Below are 7,500 nucleotides of genomic sequence, written 5' to 3'. Positions count from 1 at the left end.
TGGCGGGCGAGAGAGTGTTGCGTCGCCGGCATCGGCGTCGAAAGAAGCCGAGCCGAAAAAAGTTAAAGTACAAACGTGCAAGCATACTAACCTAACCCTAGGTAAGGCATGTCAGAGCGAAAGACAGTAAACTCGAATGAGCCAAGAAAGAGCGGCGTACGGTGCGGGGCCGGTCGGAGCGCACCCTTTTCTCGGTGGCTGGCGGGCGAGAGAGTGCTGCGTCGCCGGCATCGGCGTCGAAAGAAGCCGAGCCGAAAAAAGTTAAAGTACAAACGTGCAAGCATACTAACCTAACCCTAGGTAAGGCATGTCAGAGCGAAAGACAGGTAACTCGAATGAGCCAAGAAAGAGCGGCGTACGGTGCGGGGCCGGTCGGAGCGCACCCTTTTCTCGGTGGCTGGCGGGCGAGAGAGTGCTGCGTCGCCGGCATCGGCGTCGAAAAAAGCCGAGCCGAAACAAGTTAAAGTACAAACGTGCAAGCATACTAACCTAACCCTAGGTAAGGCATGTCAGAGCGACAGACAGTAAACTCGAATGAGCCAAGAAAGAGCGGCGTACGGTGCGGGGCCGGTCGGAGCGCACCCTTTTCTCGGTGGCTGGCGGGCGAGAGAGTGCTGCGTCGCCGGCATCGGCGTCGAAAGAAGCCGAGCCGAAAAAGTCCCAGTGCGGCTGACGGCGAGCGCCGGTGTCCTTCTGATCGAGGCCTCGTCCCACGGCGGGTGTTAGGCCCATAGAGGCGCTTGCCTTGGCCGCTTCGGGTCTTCTCGGAGTCGGGTTGTTTGGGAATGCAGCCCAAAGCGGGTGGTAAACTCCACCTAAGACTAAATACGGTCGCGAGACCGATAGCGGACAAGTACCGTGAGGAAAAGTTGAAAAGCACTTTGAAGAGAGAGTTCAAAAGTACGTGAAACCGTTGAGAGGCAAACGGGAGGGCCCGTCAGGTCGCCGGCTCGCTTTCAGATGGGTGCGTGGGCGCGCCGTCTCGGTTCGCGGACGCTTAAGGCGCCGCTGCCGAGTCGGCTCGCGCACCGTCTCAGCGCACTAGCGACCGGCGCGGGTCACGACCGGTTTGCCGTCGGTCTAAGTCTCCGCGCGAAGGTGGCCTCCGCTCCGGCGGGGGTGTTACAGCGCGCGGGCGGTGCGGCCCGGCGGCGGATCGAGGAAAGGATGCCGCGCGCGCTCTGTGTGCGGCCGTCGCCGTTCGGCTGGCTTGTCGTTCGCCTGCACTGTACGCAGTGCCGGTGTTCGGCGGGCTGCCGCTTCGGTGGCGCGCCGTCGACGCGCTCGGGGTCCGTGGCCACGTCGGCCACCCTCCCGACCCGTCTTGAAACACGGACCAAGGAGTCTAACATGAGCGCGAGTCGTCGAGTGGTTCGAGACTCGCAGGCGAAATGAAAGTGAAGGCGGCCTTTGGCCGAACGAGGTCGGACCCGGAGCCCCGTGCGGGCGCCGGCGCACGACCGGCCGATCGCACCCGCTCTGCCGGGGCGGTCGCGCAAGAGCGTCCATGTTGGGACCCGAAAGATGGTGAACTATGCCTGGGAAGGTCGAAGCCAGAGGAAACTCTGGTGGAGGACCGTAGCGATTCTGACGTGCAAATCGATCGTCCTATTTGGGTATAGGGGCGAAAACTAATCGAACCATCTAGTAGCTGGTTCCTTCAGAAGTTTCCCTCAGGATAGCTGGCGCTTTGTCGCAGTTTTATCTGGTAAAGCGAATGATTAGAGGCCTTGGGGACGAAACGTATTCTCAAACTTTAAATTGGTAAGAAGCCCGGCTCGCTTAATTGGAGTCGGGCGCCTCGAATGCGAGTGCCCAGTGGGCCACTCTTGGTAAGCAGGACTGGCGATGCGGGATGAACCGAACGCCGTGTTAAGGCGCCCGACGCGACGCTCATCAGAGCCCACAAAAGGTGTTGGTTGATCTAGACAGCAGGATGGTGGCCATGGAAGTCGGAATCCGCTAAGGAGTGTGTAACAACTCACCTGCCGAATCAACCAGCCCTGAAAATGGATGGCGCTGGAGCGTCGGGCCTATACCCGGCCGTCGCGACGACACGGGCCGTTCCACGGCGCTATGTCGCGACGAGTAGGAAGGCCGCGGCGGCGGGCGTCGAAGCGTCGAGCGAGAGCTCGCGTGGAGCAGCCGTCGGTGCAGATCTTGGTGGTAGTAGCAAATATTCAAATGAGAGCTTTGAAGGTCGAAGAGGAGAAGGGTTCCATGTGAACAGCAGTTTAACATGGGTCAGTCGGCCCTAAGGAACAAGCGAACGCAGTTCGACGGGGGGCGTTGCTCGTCTTCGCCCCCGGTGTCCGAAAGGGAGTGGAAAGGAAGTGCTGCGTCGCCGGCATCGGCGTCGAAAGAAGCCGAGCCGAAAAAAATTAAAGTACAAACGTGCAAGCATACTAACCTAACCCTAGGTAAGGCATGTTAAAGCGAAAGACAGTAAACTCGAATGAGCCAAGAAAGAGCGGCGTACGGAGCGGGGCCGGTCGGAGCGCACCCTTTTCTCGGTGGCTGGCGGGCGAGAGAGTGCTGCGTCGCCGGCATCGGCGTCGAAAGAAGCCGAGCCGAAAAAAGTTAAAGTACAAACGTGCAAGCATACTAACCTAACCCTAGGTAAGGCATGTTAGAGCGAAAGACAGTAAACTCGAATGAGCCAAGAAAGAGCGGCGTACGGTGCGGGGCCGGTCGGAGCGCACCCTTTTCTCGGTGGCTGGCGGGCGAGAGAGTGCTGCGTCGCCGGCATCGGCGTCGAAAGAAGCCGAGCCGAAACAAGTTAAAGTACAAACGTGCAAGCATACTCACCTAACCCTAGGTAAGGCATGTTAGAGCGAAAGACAGTAAACTCGAATGAGCCAAGAAAGAGCGGCGTGCGGTGCGGGGCCGGTCGGAGCGCACCCTTTTCTCGGTGGCTGGCGGGCGAGAGAGTGCTGCGTCGCCGGCATCGGTGTCGAAAGAAGCCGAGCCGAAAAAAGTTAAAGTACAAACGTGCAAGCATACTAACCTAACCCTAGGTAAGGCATGTTAGAGCGAAAGACAGTAAACTCGAATGAGCCAAGAAAGAGAGCCGAAAAAAGTTAAAGTACAAACGTGCAAGCATACTAACCTAACCCTAGGTAAGGCATGTTAGAGCGAAAGACAGTAAACTCGAATGAGCCAAGAAAGAGCGGCGTACGGTGCGGGGCCGGTCGGAGCGCACCCTTTTCTCGGTGGCTGGCGGGCGAGAGAGTGCTGCGTCGACCGGCATCGGCGTCGAAAGAAGCCGAGCCGAAAAAAGTTAAAGTACAAACGTGCAAGCATACTCACCTAACCCTAGGTAAGGCATGTTAGAGCGAAAGACAGTAAACTCGAATGAGCCAAGAAAGAGCGGCGTGCGGTGCGGGGCCGGTCGGAGCGCACCCTTTTCTCGGTGGCTGGCGGGCGAGAGAGTGCTGCGTCGCCGGCGTCGGCGTCGAAAGAAGCCGAGCCGAAAAAAGTTAAAGTACAAACGTGCAAGCATACTAACCTAACCCTAGGTAAGACATGTTAGAGCGAAAGACAGTAAACTCGAATGAGCCAAGAAAGAGCGGCGTACGGTGCGGGGCCGGTCGGAGCGCACCCTTTTCTCGGTGGCTGGCGGGCGAGAGAGTGCTGCGTCGCCGGCATCGGCGTCGAAAGAAGCCGAGCCGAAACAAGTTAAAGTACAAACGTGCAAGCATACTCACCTAACCCTAGGTAAGGCATGTTAGAGCGAAAGACAGTAAACTCGAATGAGCCAAGAAAGAGCGGCGTGCGGTGCGGGGCCGGTCGGAGCGCACCCTTTTCTCGGTGGCTGGCGGGCGAGAGAGTGCTGCGTCGCCGGCATCGGCGTCGAAAGAAGCCGAGCCGAAAAAAGTTAAAGTACAAACGTGCAAGCATACTAACCTAACCCTAGGTAAGGCATGTTAGAGCGAAAGACAGTAAACTCGAATGAGCCAAGAAAGAGCGGCGTACGGTGCGGGGCCGGTCGGAGCGCACCCTTTTCTCGGTGGCTGGCGGGCGAGAGAGTGCTGCGTCGCCGGCATCGGTGTCGAAAGAAGCCGAGCCGAAAAAAGTTAAAGTACAAACGTGCAAGCATACTAACCTAACCCTAGGTAAGGCATGTTAGAGCGAAAGACAGTAAACTCGAATGAGCCAAGAAAGAGCGGCGTGCGGTGCGGGGCCGGTCGGAGCGCACCCTTTTCTCGGTGGCTGGCGGGCGAGAGAGTGCTGCGTCGCCGGCATCGGCGTCGAAAGAAGCCGAGCCGAAAAAAGTTAAAGTACAAACGTGCAAGCATACTAACCTAACCCTAGGTAAGACCTGTTAGAGCGAAAGACAGTAAACTCGAATGAGCCAAGAAAGAGCGGCGTACGGTGCGGGGACGGTCGGAGCGCACCCTTTTCTCGGTGGCTGGCGGGCGAGAGAGTGCTGCGTCGCCGGCATCGGCGTCGAAAGAAGCCGAGCCGAAAAAAGTTAAAGTACAAACGCGATGCTAATGAGCGAGCCGTTGTTTCGACAAATATGTAGGGGGCGTTCGATCGAGCGTCTGGCTTGAGCGCTTGTCGGCCTAGCAGAACGGTCGCATTGTTATGCCCGGGTTTTAGGCACCGCTGCAGGCGGCCGGCAGAGCTCTTGTTTGTGCGAAACTGAATGGATCGAGCCCGAGAGAGGGCGAGCAAAGAAAAAACGCAAATCGCTCCGCCTGGCACTGCCGGCGAGAGCGTGGACGTCGCGGCCAGCGACTGTCGAAGCTGAGTACGGCCGCAGGCGATCGCCTCGGTCTTAAACGAATGCGACGAGCACGCGCCGGGCGGCCCAGCAAGGGCCGAGCGCAGCTGTCGCAGCTATCTGGTTGATCCTGCCAGTAGTGATATGCTTGTCTCAAAGATTAAGCCATGCAGGTGCAAGTACGAGTTCTCGTAAAGCGAAACTGCGAATGGCTCATTAAATCAGTCTTGGTTTATTTGGTCTCGTAAGCGAAGTGGATAACTGTGGTAATTCTAGAGCTAATACATGCATTAAGCGCCGACTTCGGGAGGCGCGCTTTTATCAGATCAAAACCGACCGGGTTCGTCCTGTGACGTTTGATGACTCTGGATAACCACGCGGATCATACGGTCTCTGCACCGACGACGTATCATTCAAGTGTCTGCCCTATCAACTGTCTAAGGTACGCTACGTGCCTACCTTTGTGATAACGGGTAACGGGGAATCAGGGTTCGATTCCGGAGAGGGAGCCTGAGAAACGGCTACCACATCCAAGGAAGGCAGCAGGCGCGCAAATTACCCATTCCCGACACGGGGAGGTAGTGACGAAAAATAACAATACAGGACTCTAACGAGGCCCTGTAATTGGAATGAGTACATCCTAAAACTCTTAACGAGTATCCATTGGAGGGCAAGTCTGGTGCCAGCAGCCGCGGTAATTCCAGTTCCAACAGTGTATGCCAAAGTTGTTGCGGTTGAAAAGCTCGTAGTTGGATTTTGGGCGAGCGCCGCCGGTCCGTCGCAAGGCGTGTCACTGGTTGCGTTCGCCTCACCTTCGGTTCTCCGTCGGTGCTCTTGACTGACTGTCGGCGGTGGCCGATAAGTTTACTTTGAAAAAATTAGAGTGTTCAAAGCAGGCTGTTCGCCTGCATAGTGTTGCATGGAATAATGGAATAGGACCTCGGTTCTATTTTTTGGGTTTTCGGAGCACGAGGTAATGATTAAGAGGGACAGACGGGGGCGTCCGTACTCTGCCGTTAGAGGTGAAATTCTGGGATCGGCTGAAGACGAACTACTGCGAAAGCATTCGCCAAGAATGTTTTCTTTAATCAAGAGCGAAAGTCAGAGGTTCGAAGACGATCAGATACCGTCCTAGTTCTGACTATAAACGATGCCAACTAGCGATCGGGAGGCGTTACCATGACGACCTTTCCGGCAGCTTCCGGGAAACCAAAGTCTTTGGGTTCCGGGGGAAGTATGGTTGCAAAGCTGAAACTTAAAGGAATTGACGGAAGGGCACCACCAGGAGTGGAGCCTGCGGCTTAATTTGACTCAACACGGGGAAACTCACCCGGCACGGACACAGGTAGGATTGACAGATTGAGAGCTCTTTCTTGATTCTGTGGGTGGTGGTGCATGGCCGTTCTTAGTTGGTGGAGCGATTTGTCTGGTTAATTCCGATAACGAACGAGACTCTGGCATGCTAAATAGTTACGCGACCTTCTCGGTCGGCGTCTAACTTCTTAGAGGGACTAGTGGCGTTTAGCCACACGAGATTGAGCAATAACAGGTCTGGGATGCCCTTAGATGTCCGGGGCCGCACGCACGCTACACTGAGTGAAGCAGCGAGTGTCTAACCTAGGCCGAAAGGTCCGGGTAACCCGTTGAACCTCATTCGTGATTGGGATAGGGACTTGCAATTGTTTCCCTTGAACGAGGAATTCCCAGTAAGCGCAAGTCATCAACTTACGTTGATTACGTCCCTGCCCTTTGTACACACCGCCCGTCGCTACTACCGATTGAATGGTTTAGTGAGATCCTTGGATCGGCCCCGTCGAGGCTGGCAACGGCCGCGTCGGCGTGTCGAGAAGACGATCAAACTTGATCATTTAGAGGAAGTAAAAGTCGTAACAAGGTTTCCGTAGGTGAACCTGCGGAAGGATCATTACCGAAGGTGGTGGTAGGCCCCGGCCGACCGCGCACTTAATTGTCTTTGGGTGCCGCCGAGAGGGCGGCCGTCAATCGGGGTTCCGCCCCGTGCGACACGCGTAACACGTTGGCATAGCAAGGCAGCCGAGTGCGATGGTGGCTTCTGGGCACCGCGCTCGATGTGCCGCCGGCCCAGCCCGGCGGTCGCTCGGCGCCGTTTGTTGGTGTTTTTGTGCAGTTGTTGTCGGTGGTGGTTTTGTGCTCGATCTCACAGTGGGACGTCCGCGCGCTTCGGCGCCGGGCGAAACGTCGAGGACGACTCTTAACGGTGGATCACTCGGCTCGCGAGTCGATGAAGGACGCAGCCAAGTGCGAGAAATAATGTGAATTGCAGAACACATTGAACGTCGACCTTCTGAACGCGAATTGCGGTCTCGGGTCAATCCCGGGACCGCGTCTGCCTCAGGGTCGCGTTCGTCCTCACCCGAGGGCCGTCGCCTGGCCTCTGCGAAGACGGCCGGGCGTCGCCCCAAGTTGAAGCGGTCGCCGAGCTTTCTCGGCGCGACCGCGTGTCCCGTACACCGCCGGCCCCTCGACGTGTTCAACTACGTTCGAGGGGCGGGTCCAGGTCGGTCGGTCCGGTCACGAGATCAAGACCGACCGTGGGCCAAGGCGGCGACGGTACGCGCTCGGTCGGCGCCGGCGGCGACGACTTGCGATGCCAGCGGGCCGTGTAAGAAGCGGTCCGCTTGACACATACGACCTGAGTTCAGGCGAGAGCACACGCTGAATTTAAGCATATTATTAAGCGGAGGAAAAGAAACCAACAGGGATTCCCTGAGTAACGGCGAGTGAACCGGGAA

The 7,500-nt window shown here is 57.1% G+C and overlaps 2 non-coding genes and 2 pseudogenes across 2 annotated transcripts; all 4 read left to right on the top strand.

Annotated features, from left to right (window-relative positions):
- Positions 1-525: 525 nt before the first annotated feature.
- LOC144425010 (large subunit ribosomal RNA) lies at positions 526-2,447 on the top strand (annotated as a pseudogene).
- A 2,399-nt stretch (positions 2,448-4,846) lies between these two features.
- Positions 4,847-6,656, top strand: LOC144424951 (small subunit ribosomal RNA). The gene has a single exon (XR_013477169.1). It is a non-coding gene; the product is annotated as a small subunit ribosomal RNA (ribosomal RNA).
- A 298-nt stretch (positions 6,657-6,954) lies between these two features.
- Positions 6,955-7,108, top strand: LOC144424937 (5.8S ribosomal RNA). The gene has a single exon (XR_013477156.1). It is a non-coding gene; the product is annotated as a 5.8S ribosomal RNA (ribosomal RNA).
- Positions 7,109-7,396: 288 nt separating this feature from the next.
- LOC144425004 (large subunit ribosomal RNA) overlaps positions 7,397-7,500 on the top strand; it is a 3,694-nt pseudogene continuing 3,590 nt past the window's right edge.

The sequence above is a fragment of the Styela clava genome, chromosome 6 (assembly GCF_964204865.1).
Source record: "Styela clava chromosome 6, kaStyClav1.hap1.2, whole genome shotgun sequence".
NCBI classification, from domain to species: domain Eukaryota; kingdom Metazoa; phylum Chordata; class Ascidiacea; order Stolidobranchia; family Styelidae; genus Styela; species Styela clava.
This window is presented reverse-complemented; position numbering and strand designations above follow the sequence as displayed.